We start from the raw sequence: 16,885 nt of genomic DNA on the forward strand, positions 1-16,885 counted from the left end.
GGTTTTATGGTGGATTTGAAAATATTGTGGATATTGAGAAAAGATGGAAATATAAACTCTTAATAGAAAATTTATATAAACTCTCAATATTTGTATCTACCTAATCTCTTTAGCATTTTGATCTTTCTTAAATCATAAAATATAAAGAATTTAAATATCAATGATTCATACTTAAAATCAAATTAATAAATAAATATAACTATACAAATAAATAAATTGATTATAATAAAATTATTTAAGAATATCTTTTACTTAAAAACAATTAAATAAATAACCATTCTTAATCATTTGTAGTCTCCATCACTTGATAAATGTTTTAGTGTAAGTTAATTTTAATCCCTAATTTAAATATTAATATTTATCTAATATTAGTTTAACTTATAATAGAAAATAATTATTATTGGTTTGAATTAGATAAAAAAAATAGAAAAATAGAGTTTGAATTAAAGTAGAAAATAAACTTTTGTTTGAATTTTAGTTAGTTGAGATTTATCATCTCAAATGTTATTTGTATATAAATATTTATTAATTATCAATGAGAAAGTTATGTCATATTTTGTCAATCTTCTTCTTTCACTATAAGGTATCAAAGAATTAAGTTCACAGGCCTTCGGATCTTAAAGTAGTTGTTGATCACACTACTCCTTTCAAAGTCATTTTTATCAATCACTATTCTTCTCATCAATCACCTTTTTCCTCATTTGCCAATTTCTCTACACCTTACAAACCCTAGCCTTAACATCTATGGCCAACCATGAAACCAATGTCATCATCATCTAAAATACCAACACACCTCACTCCACTCTTATCATTAATAGTGTTGCCACTCAACTTCCCCTCAAACTCGCATCCATGAAATATCTCACATATACGGAAACTACAACTCCAGTCTCTTTTCATTAGTTATGATCTACTTGGTTGTGAAGGTGTATCTAGGTGATGACTAGGCGTGAGATGTTATTAGCAAAGGTAAAGTGCATATCAAACTAAATGGGTTTATATGGAATTTGGACAACGTGAGACACGTTCCAAACTTAAGAAAGAATCTTATTTCTATAGGTTAGTTGGTGAAAGATGGCTATGTGACAACTTTTATAGGTGACATGTGGAAAATCTCAAGGGGAGTGATGATTGTTGCTTGTGGTAAGAAGAGTGGTGCTCTTTACATGACAATAAATAGTTGTGAGTCTATTGTAGTTGCTGAGAGCAAATAAGTTATAAATCTATGACATCAAAGGCTTGGTCACATGCGTAGTAAGGGGCTAGAAATTATGCACTTGAAAGGGAAGCTATTAGTGTAATGCCCCAAACCCAATTTAGGGGGTAAAATTGTAATTTAGAAATTATTAATTAATTAATTAAAGTAATTTAATAAGGATAAAAAAATCTTTTCGTATTTAAAACCCCTAGGTATAAATTAGATTTTTTCTATCTTCTCTATTCAGAAAACCCTTTTACACAAAGATCAGAAAGATCAGAGAGCATAGGGTTGAAGATTTGGAGGTTTAGGGTTTGAAGATCAATTTTTTAAGTAAGATTTTTAATCCTTAAATTAATGTTTTTTATTCGTTAATTAGTTTTGAACACTTTAGATATTCTTTGGAACATCTCAATTTTGATTAGAGTTGTTTAATTAATTCATAGGTCAAAAAGATTAAAAATTTATGAACATAGTTTGATTTATTAATGAAGATCGACAAATTTTGATTACTCAGATGAATAGATCTAGATAAAAAAAAAAGTATATAATTTTGGATGTGAAAATTACATAAAATTTGTGAGTACGGAGGTTAAAAGCTTTGACTTTAGAGAAAATAAAAAATAAAAAAAAATGATGAAAGATGCGTGTAGGTAGGAAGGATTTTGCATGTTGAAAAAAAAATAATGATAAGAAATGGCTTTCACTTTGACCTAGGAAATGAAGTAAATAGTATTTTGTTAAACAATGAGGAAGAAAAGGATGTTGATGGCTTGGAAGAGAAATAGGTTAAGGTGTTGTTGGGTATTGATAATAATAATAATAATAATAATAATAATAATAATCATGATGATGATGGATGGAGTTGGCGTGGAGTTGTTAGGAAAAAAAGAAAAAGAATTACATGGGGTATTTGTTAAGTTTCAGTAGGAGATTTAAATAATAGTAATAATAGTTTAATTCAAATAAATATTCTTAAAAGATTTAATTTAGATAAGTTAAAAAAAATAAATAAATTATTATTTAGGAAGTTGAAAATAATATTAGATGGTAATAATATTAACATGAGAACTTAATTAGGATCCCTAATACTAAATAAAATATTTTTAGGATTATCAAATGTATATATTTAGATAAATAATCAATAATCAATAATCAATATTGTGTATAATATTATGTTAGGTGAGGAGGAAATTCTTCAAAGTTAAATACTTCATGATTTTGAGTGCTTCTTCAAGGTAAGGGAAATTAATGCAGATTTTGTATAATGAAATAGTTTTATTTTTATATGATCTTTTGAAATTTGTAAAAAGATTATTTTTATTTCTATGCATTGATCAAATATATGTTTTATATGAAAAATATGTTTGAACATTTTCTTTGTTTATGAAAAATAAAAATTATGGAGATATGATATTTTGTTTTGTAAGTTTGAATTAATAAAATGAAGTGCTTGGCTCTAGTTTCTATGGCCCTAGTCAACGGGTTATAATATTTGACCTTATGGCCTCAGTCAACGGGTTATAATAATTGACCTTATGACCCTAATCAACGGGTTATAATTGTTGATATTGGGTTTTGTTCACCTTAAATGGAACAAATTTGAAACTAGTTACTCAATTGTAAAGTCTCACCTAATTGGACACCATTTGTCATATGATAACCAGAGTAAAGATATTTTGAATGTATTCGATTTGGTTTGATGAGAAATTGTTTTGAAATGGATATGAGAAAGTTTTGTTAAAAAGTTTGAATGTATTAGCATTTTGAACTCAATTTTTTTTTTATGAAAATAAGTATATGTTATATATTATATTTGCAAGCATGATTGAAAATGTTTTATCCATGAAACTATATTAATGTTCCTTATTGGGCTTTGAGCCCATCCCCCTTTGTTGATGATCTTTCAAGTAACCTTAATTCGAGCGAGAAGTGACCGTTATGAGGGAAATTTGGCTTTATTAGGATATTTGTATAAACTCTCTTTATTTTAGATATTATTTAGATTTTAAAATTTAAATCTCGTTTGAATTATTTTGAGTTTGGAGTTATTTGGATAATAACATTGGTTAATGTATTAGTTTTTTTTAAAGTTGATACTTGGAGATTTTAGAATTTTATCCTACTACTTTGAACAAGAATTTAGTAATTGGTAAATTTCCAATTACAATACGATTTTTTGTGTCGATCCTTCAGGCTTGAGGTGTGAAATGACCATCATACCCTTGAAGTGAGTTTTGGGACTTGACAATCAAGGTTGAAGTTAGTTGACATTGACATTTGTGAAAGTTGGATACTTGGGAATAGAGAAGGGTTAACTTCAAGAAAGTGAAGAACTCTAAAAGAAGAAAAACTGGAGTTAGTTCACATAGATGTTTAAAGACCCACATCAATTTCATTTATTGGTGGAAGATCTTATTTTGTGACCTTCGTAGGGAGTATGAAGACTTTGAGTTCAAGAAGTTCTATTATGAAAATAGAATTCAATTGGAGAAGATTGTGTCAGGAGCACCTCAACATAATGGTATAGTAGAACAAATGAACAAAACACTGATTAAGAGAGGTAGAAGCATACATTTACATGAAGGGTTGCCAAAGTAGTTTTGAGTAGAAGCAATCAACACAACTTACTTGATCAATTGAGGATCATCAACACCACTAGAGCAAAAAATACTAAAAATGTGGACTTGAAAAAAAGGTAAAGTTTTCTCATTTGAAGGTATGGTTATGTCTTATATGTGCATATTAGTGATCATGGCAGAAACAAACTTGATGCTAAGTTACTAAAATGTACTTTCGTTGGTTATGGTGTTTATGATTTTGGTTATAAGTTTTGGAGTGGGTAAGAAAGCTCTTCATAATAAGTAGGTGTATCAAGTTAAGAAGGAGCATGATGGTTCCAAGAGATATAAGGCTAGATTGGTGGTAAAAGGGTTTCAATATAAATAAGAGATTGACTATACAAACATCTTCTCTCCAATTGTAGTAAAAGGTTTACATCTTAAGCGGTTAGATGTGAAGATAACTTTCCTCCATGATGATTTGGAGGAAGAAATATATATGCTTCAACTAGAGGGTTTTGTAGTAAACAATAAAGAGAATTTGGTGTGTAGATTGACTGAGCCTGCATGGTTTAAAACAAGCTTTGAGATAGTGGTATAAAAGGTTTGACAGTTTCATACAAAAGAATGGGTGTCTTAAGTGCAATATAGACCATTGTTGTTACTTCAGGAAGGTTGGTTCTAACTATATCATTTTGTTACTTTATGTTGATGACATATTAGTAGTTGGTGTAGATTTAGATAAAATCAACAAGTTGAAGAAACAGTTGTCCAATGAGTTTGAGATGAAGGGCTTGGGTGTAGCAAAATAGATACTTAGGATGAGGATTAGTAGAGACAAACAATTGAGCACCTTGCAATTATCTTAGGTTGAGTATATTCATAAGGTATTGTAAAGGTTCAACATGAGTGATGCTAAGGTAGTTAGAACACCACTAGCAAATCATTTCAAGTTGTCTAAGGAGCATTGCCCGTAGATAGATAAGGAAAAAGACTTCATGGCTAAGGTCTTATATGCCTCAACCATTGGAAGTTTGATGCATGCTATGATGTGCACGAGACTAGACATTGCCTATGTAGTGGGATTTGCAAGCAGATTTATGTCAAATCTAAGCAAACAACATTGGGAATCAATGAAATGGATACTTAGGTGTTTGTGTGCAGGGTAATATAGAAAAGTGTTTATACTTCAGAAGGGATGAGTTGAAATTGTAAGAGTATGTGCATACTGATTTTGTTGGCAAGATAGATCACAAGAGGAACACTATAAGGTATGTATCCACTTTGGGTACTATTGCTATTAATTGGATTTGTCAATTGAAAAATATTAAAACTTTATCTACAACTAAAGCAAAGTATGTGGCTATGATAAAAGCTAGGAAATAGATGATTTGGTTGTAAAGTTTGTTAGCAGAGTTGGAATTCAAATGGGTGATGAATGTTTTGCATAGTAATAGCCAAAGTGCAATACATTTGGCTAAGAATTCAACATTTCATTCAAGGACTAAACATATAGCACTTCGATATCACTTCATTAGGTTTTTGCTTGAAGATGGGATGTTAACACTTATGAAGATACAAGGTAGCAAGAATCCAACTAACTTGTTAACAAAAGCAATAATAATAGAAAATTTGGAGTTGTGTGCAGCTTTAGTGAGTCAAAAGTGAGGGTAGGTTGTTTGAGTGCACTGTACCCATTAATCAATGAAAAAACAGTGTTTACTTGTGTTTTAGTCTTCAAGTAGGAGATTGTTAGATTGTGAAGCCTAAATTAGTTTTATTGCATTTCATTCGGGATACTAGGGGTTGAGCTCCTTGCTAAGCTCGCAAGGGCTAAAGGGGGTGGCATCCCTTGAAGAATTTTTTTTATGTAATAAATGATGAGTTTGCCCCTATTGTGTATTCAACCTTATTATGGTTTAAGGTTTAAGGTTTTTTTAGAGAAGTCGACCGTAATTGAAAGGTGTTTTCTAAGAGTTTCATCATTATAACCCTTCTTTTCTTTTGATTAGTGGATTGTTGAATGTTGGTGTACTTCATGGACATAGGGATCACATTGATAGTCAAATCATGTTAAAAATCTTGTGTTTTTCTTTATTTTCTGTTCATGTGTGTGCATGGTTTTGGTTAACAACCAAAATATGAAATAAAATACATGCTATTGTTTTCTTTCATCCAATTTCTTTTAGCAACAAGACAAAAAAAAATTCCATCCTCTTAATAATGAGAACAATTAAAAATGAGAAATAAAAAAGCTTCATTTTCTGTTCATTTCCTTCAGTCCCAACAACCAAACAAAAACTATATCCTAGATTTCCCTTCTTTTTTTTTTTTTTTCTAATCGATAATCAAATAAAAAATTGGCAAGAGGGAGAAACCCACACCCATAATAAGGTGAATGAAGAGGGGTGCCTTCTTGTCTGTTCATAAGGAAAGGTCAGAAGGTCACTAGTGATTATTATGGGACAGGTAAAGGAAAGTCTTGAAATCAATGTTGTAGATTTTATATTTTTAATCCCCATTTTTTGGAATCACCATGGAGTATAAAAAGAATAACTAATAGGGAGTAACTTGGAACAAGCAACAAAATTTCATTCCCAATTCAATTCATGTTAAATAAAACTAACCGCTAATTGAATAAGATTGCCTTTATTTAGTGTTTTTTTTTTTTTTTAAAGTTTTCTAAAAAAAAAAAAAAAAAAAAAAAGGCTTCTATCTAGCCTCTATTTAAGTGTCATCGCTAGAGTGACAATACATGTTGTGATACTTTTGTCTGAGTCTATGTGATAACTTTTATCCATATCTTGACTCATCATGTGCACTAAGACAATTGTCATGAAATGTTGTTGCCTAAATAGGTCAACATTCCATAATTGGATTTTACTAATCATGTTATTTTCCTTTACGTGCTAACTATTATAATCAACATTGATTATTTAAAATAATAATAATAATTGGAATTAATGAACCACCAAATATCGGTTGTTAATCCTTATATTATGATTTCATAAATGATGATTAACTTGCCTTTCCAATAATAGAAAAATATCTAAAGAGTTGTAGTAACATATTAATGAAGATCATTGACCAAAATGGATAACCTATTATTGGGTCATTACTTAAATACTAAAGGATAAATGAGGAAAATATCAACTTCTTGAGCAATGATATCAATGTATGGAATACAATTACATAAATATGAAATAAATAAAAAAAGTTGGAAAATAAAAGGAAAAAAAAACTTAAGAGTTTGTTTGGCTCTGTGATTTAAAAACGATTTTCTATTTTTTGAAATTCCTAACACTGTTTGGTTGTTATTTTCTAAAAACAATTTTTAAAAACAAAGTGAATAGAGAACAGTTTTTAGAGAACAAGTAGAGGTTGTTTTCACCAGTTTTTAAAAATAAAAGGAAAATATAGAAAATTAAAAACACCCATAAAAAATAAATAAAATTGAACATGATACCATTTCTTTTCTCTTTCCATGATCTAATACTAATATCGAAAGCTTTTTTTTTTTAATTTATTTTAACTTTTGTAAAATATTTGATTAACCAAATAAATTTCAAATCAAATTGTACTTGATACATAAAATTTATTAATTTTTAAAAATAATTTGAAACTCAAAAATCGATTTAATTAATACTAAAAAGTCATGAAACTCAATAACATTAAAAAGTCATAGACCAAAATTTATTTTAAATGTTTAGGTCAATTTCTTCTTTATACATGCAAGTGCACAAACACACACACACACACACACATTCGCGCACATGCGCACTTTAAAAATAACTTAAAACTCAAATAGTGAACCAATTAATATAAAAAATTTATGGACAAAAATTGGTCTATAATGATTTTATTGTTTCTCTTTTACATAAAATCATTGTTTTCTGATTTTTTTTTCACTAGGCGAATGAACTCCAAATTAAACAAGACTTAATGAGTTGGGTTTATTAATGAGTCAAGTAATTTTTTAAAAATAATTTAAAACTTAAATAATGATCCAAATAATTTATGGACAAAAATTGGTTTAGAATGACTTTATTATTTCTCTTCTACATATAATCATTATTTTTAATTTTTTTTTTCACTAGGAAAATAAACTTCAAATTAAACAAAACTTAATACATTAGATTTATTAACAAGTCTAGTAATTTTTTAAAAATAATTTAAAACTCAAATAGTGATTCAATAAATGTAAAAAATTTATGGATAAAATCAAATGAATTCCAAAGTAAACAAAACTTAATGCGTTGGATTCATTAACTAATCTAGTAATTTTTAAAAATAAATTAAAAAATCAAATAGTGATCTAATCAATTCTAGAAATTTATGAAAAAAATAATTTAAAATGATTATATTGTTTCTCTTCTGCATAGATTTTCACTAGACAAATAAACTTCAAATTAAATAAGACTTAATGTGTTGGATTCATTAACAAATTTAGTAATTTCTAAAAATAATTTAAAATTCAAATAATAATGACTATAAATTGGTTCATAATGGCTCTATTATTATTTTTTTTTCTGCATATAATTATATTTTTATAAATTTTTGCACTATAAAAATGAACTTCAAATCAAGTGAAATTTTGCATTAAATTTATTAATGGGTTTAACAAAATTTTAAAATAATTTGAAATTCTAAAAAATAGATTTAATTGTTAAAAAATAATAAATCAAAACTGATATATTATGAATCAAAATTGATATATTATGAGTCATAATTTTACTATTTTTCCTATAAATAGGATTATATTTTTTAAATTTAGGTAAATATTATAAATTAAGTAATATATAATTAATAATTTAAATTCTTTAATGAATTTTAAATTTTTTAAGGATAATTTTGAATTCGAAAAACCGATATAATTAATTGTAGATTAAATAAAAATATTTTATAATGTTATGTTTATATGAATTGAATTTGCAATGTTCTTACAAAACCAAAAAAAAATGTTTTGTAAAAACAATTTATCCAAACAAGTTTTTTGTTTTTCATAAATAAGAAATTAAAAAAAAAATTTGAAAACTAAAGGAAAGTCATTTTCATCGGTACGGAAACTATCATACAAGAGCACTATTTGCATTGTCACTTGTACAGTAATTTAAAAGTCATTTTCATTGAACATTTAGTAGTGGAAACCTAGAACATAAACAAAATAATTTTGGTAATAACATTTTCCTATTATATTATTATTAATACTATTATATTGTGAACCTTTTTTTAATGCAAAATCTAGCATTCAAATCTTATAGCGTCCTGATTTTTCCTTTATAATAATATCATATTTATCCATTCCCTAATTTACTTTATCTAGGTGTTTTATTTCGACAATATTTCATTACCACCAAAGAGAAGCCAGACTAAAATGTCATAAAGTGCCCACAAAGTACACACCATAAATGATTAAAATTTGTTTAGTTGCCAATCTGCATTTATATTTTTTAGCTTGTACACGGATCCTCTAGTTATGACCATAGGATCGCCCTACCCATATATGGGGTAATGGTATTCAATAGAATCAATACCCTTGGTTCTTAATTGCCTCAACCAAGAGACGTTTATTGTGGCAATAGTATGATTAGCATTGAGTTAGGAAAACCTTTTGCACGTAAATGTCACACTCATAAATAGTTTGTAGACAGTGATACCGACCATTAATATGTACGTTGCATGCCTTTGTATGATTTCACAAAATCTGAAGATTAGAGAAACTGCCAATAAATCCTCCAATTGGCTAAGGCCTTCATGCACGAAGCCCTCCTCTTTTCCTCCCAGTTTGCACTCTTTCCCATATTGGTTTTAGGGTTCTTGAGCACCATGTCTAGATCAAACTGTTGGAACTCAAGCTACGGGAACATGCCTCGGTTCAGCCATGTGAGGCAAAGGCCATCACCACAAAGTCCACAAATTGCTTGTCGAGTATGTGACCGAATATTCATGAGCAGTCGTGCACTCATAGATCACCTTGCATATCACATGGCAGAAGATGAGAGTATCTCAACAAGGCAACAGGAGATCAATCTTATAGCCCACCAAAGAGAGGGTTATGTCTCTGTCAATCAATTTCAGTCCAATCTTTGTTTGCTAACCTCACTGCAAGAAACCCAACCGTCCATCCAAAACAGCTATTCTCTGGTGCAGAATCCGACAGGAACTGTAGGAAACCATATTTCCACCACCCAGTTTGATGTTTTATCACCACAACTCCAGTTGGCTAGAAGAAACTATTCGTTTAGGCCACAACTAATGCCATCCGTCCAACAAGCCCAGCAAAGAGTGGTAGATCAGCTTCCTAGGATTCGGTCAAACCATATATTGATCAATTGGACAAACCTATTCTTGAGATAGTCGAGGTGGTCGAGAATGACAAGGAAAGCAAGAAGGTGGACTTGACCTTAAAGCTGTAAAGGATGAATGCAATTATTTATTTGTTTATTATCATTAGTAGTCGATTAATCTTTTTTCATAAAATCATCAATCGAAGATCTAATCAGATCTTGTGAATAAAGATTTCATGGATGGATGGAAGGACCAGCTACAAAGAAAAAAATTATCTTCTCCATAAACAATTGGTATCCGGTTGAAACATAGAAACCATAGATTCGGGTTGCCTACTTGGATGTTGTAATGGTTATTGAATTTTAATTTGTGTTTTTCCTTTGTTGTTATTCATTGATCTCTCAAGTTGTGAGGAGAGAAAAAGAAAAGAATTAGATGACTATTTAGGATATATATGTTTGGGATCTTTGGAAATGTGAGGGGAATTAAAAAAAAGAAATGGTAAGGAAAGTCACTTCCCAATGTTTGGATCAAGAATGAAATGGAAAATGATGTATAAAAATAGAACTATAAATAAAAAGATTGAGAAAAAGGTTAAAATATGTTCTTATTTTCTTAAAAAAATTTATGGCTTTTCATATGCACACTCCCTTTATAAATCTTGTTCCATTTTTTATTTTTATTTTTGTTTTGCTTTTCTTGCCATTTATACGTGACAAAAAGTTGAAATCCTAACAAGTCTCTTTACTACAACTTCATTGACATTTTTTTTGAATTATTTTAAATCAAAATTTTGAATTTATATGAAAAAATGGCATACTAAATCAAATTAGTGTTAACTTTTGCTAACCTTCACAATCAAAAGGAATTTACATCAAATGTATGAAAATGAAAGTAAATCATATAAAACAAATATACTTATTGCCATGGATTTTACTTTTATAATTAAAATTTTCCTTTTTACTATGAACTTACAAGTCATGGTAAAAAGTCACATTTATTCATGATATATTTTGTACCAAATAGTCTTTAATAGTTATTTTGTTATCAACTTTGGTTGATCTCAAATATTTCATTATATATTTTATGATATTTATTAAATAAAAGATGTGTAGATGGAATACTCAAAATTATTTTATTAAATGTATTAGCTTAATTTTATTAATTTAAAATGTTAATCATATTCATAAATTTTAAATTAATAACATGAGATTATTTATTTATATAATTCCTTTCATAAATATTTTTCCCTGAACTTCATTCCAATAGCTACATGCCACATTTCGCCACCAACTCTATGGTCATGACAAATACTCTTTCATTGTTTTTTTTAGTAATATTTACTTATTATTTAATTAAAATTTGGAGATTATATGTTTAATGTTATATGATTAAAATATTCTCATTTATTTGAATAAATTTAAATAATTCCATTTTCTTTTATTAATAACATAACATTATTCTTTTTCATTTTCATAGATATTTGGCCTCTAATTTCGTATTCATGGTTACATATGAATATTAGCCACTACACCATTTTGTGGCAAATATTCAATAGGAGACCATTGCTACCCTTTTTTCCTCTTCAACAATCAATCAATGGAGTGGGACTACGAGCAAGGATAAAAATATCGGTAATTACGAATATATCGGTAGTTCAATTAAACGGATATATCGGATATATCGATAGATATTTTGACACAATATATCGATAGATATTTTGACACAATATATCGATAGATATTTTGACACAATATATCGATAGATATTTTGACACAAAATATTGATTGACTTAAAATTGATCAAAACTTATGAAAATATAAAACAAAGCTCTTATAAATGAAATTAAAAGTATAATAAACATTTTAAAGTTGTTTTATTAAAGAAATTAATATATATATATATATATATATAAGTGTACATTGATTATTAAATTACATCAAATGTTATTCAATAATAATATTATGATATTTGAATATAATATGTTTAATTTTAAAATATATTTAATATTAAAATTATGATATATTTAATTCAATTGTATTAAATGATAATAAATGTATAATTTTTAAATATTTAATTAATATATTAATGATATTAAAAACTTTTTGCTACTTAATTAAATGAAAAAAATTTATTTATTTATAAAATAGTTAAAATTAATTTGTTGTTTAAAGGATTGTTTTAATTTTTTGTGTATATGAACACTTTTAATATATATGCATGGTAATTAACAAAGGGCAAACTTGCCCTAATGGTAAGTGGATGTTGGCCTCAACCTTTTGGTTGGGGTTTAGCTCTCGTAGCAACAAAAATGGCCCATTTTGAGCAGCACAACAGCCCATTTTTTATCCTTGTCCGCATTGACCCGCGTTATTATGTATCCATATGTACCAACACACCGATATTTTCGCTGTATATATCGTCGAAATTTCACGATATTTAAATTTGTGACTATGAGAAGGTTTTTCCTGCGGCTTTTTTTTTTTCAAAGATAGGGAAGCCATGTGTCACAATTTCATTACTCTATAGCATTTTATAAATGCTATTAAAATATAAATAAAGGGTTAATTTTATTTACCTCCTCTCAAGATTTAGTTAAATACACTTGATCTATGTTAATTTGAAATTTCATCAAATACATTTTTTATTTTGAGTGAGAGAGAAGGTGAGTGAAAATAATAAATGAAAAGAATAAAAGAGGTGTTTTATGAGATTTTAAACCAGTAGTAGTATCCATATGTACCGACACACCGATATTTTAATATGTGACTATGAGGAGGTTTTGCCTGTGCCTTTTTTTTTTTCAAAGATAGGAAAGCCATGTGTCACAATTTCATTACTCTATAGCTGTTGAGATATTATGATATATTCTAGGAAAGTAGTTGCTATTGTTTAGGATTGTTTCCTAAATGTTGAGATATTATGATATATTCTAGGAGCTATTGTTTAGGATTGTTTCCTAAACTCACGGCATTGTTTAGGAATGTTTCCTAAACTCACGGTTTTCCCTTAATTAGGTTTGCTTGATGTACTATATATTTACATGGATGAATATCAATTAGGGTTAAGCTTTGACCCTTTAATCATACTTTACATGGTATCAGAGCACTGACATGCACACACAATAAAACAATGGTCGGCGACGATGAACAACCACCATTGCCGCCACCTAAAAGGGAGATGAATTCACCTTTCTTTCTCGGCACAGGAGACCGACCAGGCGACTTCATCACTCCCACTCGCTTACGCGGCGACAATTACGATGATTGGGCTTCCGATATTCAGTTGGCATTGGAGGCACGCCGCAAGTTCGAATTTTTGGAAGGCACTATCACCGGACCACAACCTCCATATACCCAATCTGATTGGAACACCGTCAATGCAATGTTGGTTTCTTGGATTACAAACACAATCGATCCCGAGGTAAAGAGTACCCTATCTAAATTTCGTGATGCAAAACGCTTATGGGAGCATCTTAAGCAACGATATGCTATGGTTAATGGCCCAAGAATTCAACAGTTAAAGACTTCAATTGCTAAGTGTGAGCAATCGAAATCTATGTCTGTTACAACTTACTATGGCAAATTGAATGTATTATGGGAGGAATTATTTAAGCATGAACCGCTAATTTCTTGCACTTGTTGTTCGTCTTGTACTGCCGCATCATTGCACCAAGCAAGACGTGAACAAGGAAAATTACATGACTTCTTGATGGGACTCAACACTGATCTGTACGCTCAATTACGAACCAATATCCTTTCTCAAGATCCTTTGCCTTCGCTTGATCGAGCGTACCAACTGGTGATACAAGATGAGCGTGTGCGGCTCGCCAAGGCAGTCACAGAAGACAAGCCAGCAGAGGTCCTTGGCTTTGCTGTCCGTACAGGTGCTGGAAGAGGACGAGGAAAAACGGAGAGGCCTGTGTGTAGCCACTGCAAGAAGACGGGGCATGAGACTTCAACTTGCTGGTCCCTCGTTGCTTGTCCTCACTGTCACAAGCATGGCCATGACAAAAATAATTGTTATGAAATAGTGGGTTATCCTGAGGGGTGGTTGGATCAAAACAAGGCTGATGGGGGTGCTGGACGTAGTCGTCAGCAGGCTGGTCGTGGGCGTGGTTCAGCTCGTGCTAACGCGGCAAGTAGCACAATTGGAGCATCCTCTACTAAAAGTTCTACCGATCAACTCTTCACACCCGAACAATGGAAAGCTCTTGCGGGCTTAATTGGTAATGCTCAAGTTCCGAATGACAGGTTGAATGATAAGTTTGACACGAAGTCATGGATCATTGACACCGGGGCAACTCATCACGTGACCGGTGATTTATCTTGGTTATTTGATACTATAGCGTTGTTTGAGTGTCCGGTTGGCCTTCCTAATGGTGAATCTGTTGTTGCGACCCAATCCGGTTCCGTTCGTTTGTCGAATAACATCACTCTTAAAAACGTTCTTTATGTGTCGAAACTCAATTGCAATTTACTTTCGGTTTCACAATTGACTGATGACTTACATTGTATTGTCCAATTTAACTCTTATATGTGTGCTATACAGGACCATATCAGGGAGCTGATTGGAACGGGAGTTAGGCGAGATGGACTTTACTACTTCGGTGGAGCTGAAGGTGATTCGGTACAACATGTTTCTGTCCACAACGCAGCCTCCACTTTGGAATTGTGGCACAAAAGGATGGGACATCCTTCAGAGAAAGTAGTGAAGTTACTTCCTCCAGTTAGCAATCTTAAGGGTAGTTTAAACAAAGCTTGTGAAATATGTTTTCGTGCTAAGCATCCTAGAGACAAATTTCCTTTAACTGACAATAAGGCAACTAGAATTTTTGAGAAAATACATTGTGATTTGTGGGGCTCTTATAAACATGTCTCTTCTTGTGGAGCTCGTTATTTTTTAACTATTATTGATGATTTCTCAAGAGCTGTGTGGATTTATTTGTTGGTCAATAAAACAGAAGTTTTTCGGATGTTTATGTCTTTTATTGCAATGGTAGATCGACAATTTTCTCAAACAGTGAAAGTTGTTCAAAGTGATAATGGTACGGAATTTAAATGCCTACTTGACTATTTTTCTGCAACTGGCATTTTATTCCAAACTTCTTGTGTGGGAACTCCGCAACAAAATGGGAGGGTTGAGAGAAAACACAAGCATATTTTAAATGTGGGGAGGGCATTACACTTTCAAGCAAATTTGCCTATTTATTTTTGGGGCGAAAGTGTTCTTGCTGCTGCTCATTTAATAAACCGCACTCCCTCTCCTTTGTTACACAATAAAACACCATTTGAAATCCTATTTGGCACCCCTCCTTCATATGCGGCAATTCACACCTTTGGTTGTCTTAGTTTTGCTCATGATCAAAAATCCAAAGGTGACAAATTTGCAAGTAGAAGTAGAAAATGTGTGTTTTTGGGTTACCCGTTTGGAAAGAAGGGGTGGAAGTTGTTTGATTTGGACACCAAGGAATTATTTGTTTCTCGTGATGTCAAGTTTTTTGAGGATGTTTTTCCGTTTGGTAACCCGGGTGCTGTGAATATTATTCCGGACAACATTGTGCCTACGGTAAATGTTGAAATTGATAGTGATTTTGCTGATTTTGTCGATGATGATGCTGATTTACCTAACCCACAAGCCCAAACACAAAATCCCAACCTCATCCAACCTGAACCCCAAGCCCACCAAGATCTTTCACCTGGGCCGGAAGTTGTTCCCACTGTTGGGCTTGATTCACTTGGGCTTGACAATACAAGCAATGGGCAGTCTGCTCCTATGGGAAAGGGAATGAGGGATAAATTTCCTTCGGTTCTATTACGAGATTTTGTTACTCATACAGTGGTTGCTGAAAGTCCATCTCCCGCCACTCCGTCTCCACAGCATCCCTCAGGTACTTCTTATCCCATAGCACATTATATAAATTGTGACAATTTTTCTGTACATTATCGAAAGTTTCTTGCAGCTATTATTTCGAGCAATGATCCTAAGTCATTTAAAGAGGCTATGAAAGATGTCGGTTGGCAAAAGTCAATGCATGAGGAGATTCGGGCTTTGGAGGAAAATGGTACGTGGACTCTTGAACCTCTTCCAAAGGGTAAGCGTGCTTTGGGAAGTCAGTGGGTTTACAGAACCAAGTACTTCTCAAACGGTGATATTGAAAGGCTCAAATCCAGATTAGTAGTTTTGGGGAATCATCAAGAAGCCGGTATTGATTATCATGAGACTTTTTCTCCAGTTGCCAAAATGACTACGGTGCGTGCTTTCTTGGCTATTGCGGCTTCGAAAAATTGGGAACTTCATCAGATGGATGTTCACAATGCCTTTTTGCATGGAGATCTTGAGGAGGAAGTGTATATGAAGCTACCCCCAGGATTTGAGAGTTCCGATCCGAACTTGGTTTGCAGGTTACGGAAATCACTTTATGGGTTGAAACAAGCTCCGAGATGTTGGTTTGCCAAGTTGGTCACGGCTCTTAAAGGATATGGTTTCTTACAATCCTACTCTGATTATTCTCTTTTTACTTACACTAAGGGCAATGTTCAAATAAATGTGCTAGTGTATGTCGACGATCTTATTATCTCTGGGAATGATTCCGCTGCACTTAAGACCTTTAAAGCCTATCTCAATGATTGTTTTAAGATGAAAGATCTTGGTGTTTTGAAGTATTTCCTCGGAATCGAGGTGGCCAGGAGTTCGGCTGGTTTGTTCTTGTGTCAACGCAAGTACACACTTGACATTGTATCGGAGGCCGGATTACTGGGAGCCAAGCCGTGTGGCTTCCCGATCGAGCAAAATCACAGATTAGGACTCGCAAATGGGGAGCTCTTGTCGAACCCTG

Source organism: Vitis vinifera, chromosome 5 (assembly GCF_030704535.1).
Source record: "Vitis vinifera cultivar Pinot Noir 40024 chromosome 5, ASM3070453v1".
Classification (NCBI taxonomy): Eukaryota; Viridiplantae; Streptophyta; class Magnoliopsida; order Vitales; family Vitaceae; genus Vitis; species Vitis vinifera.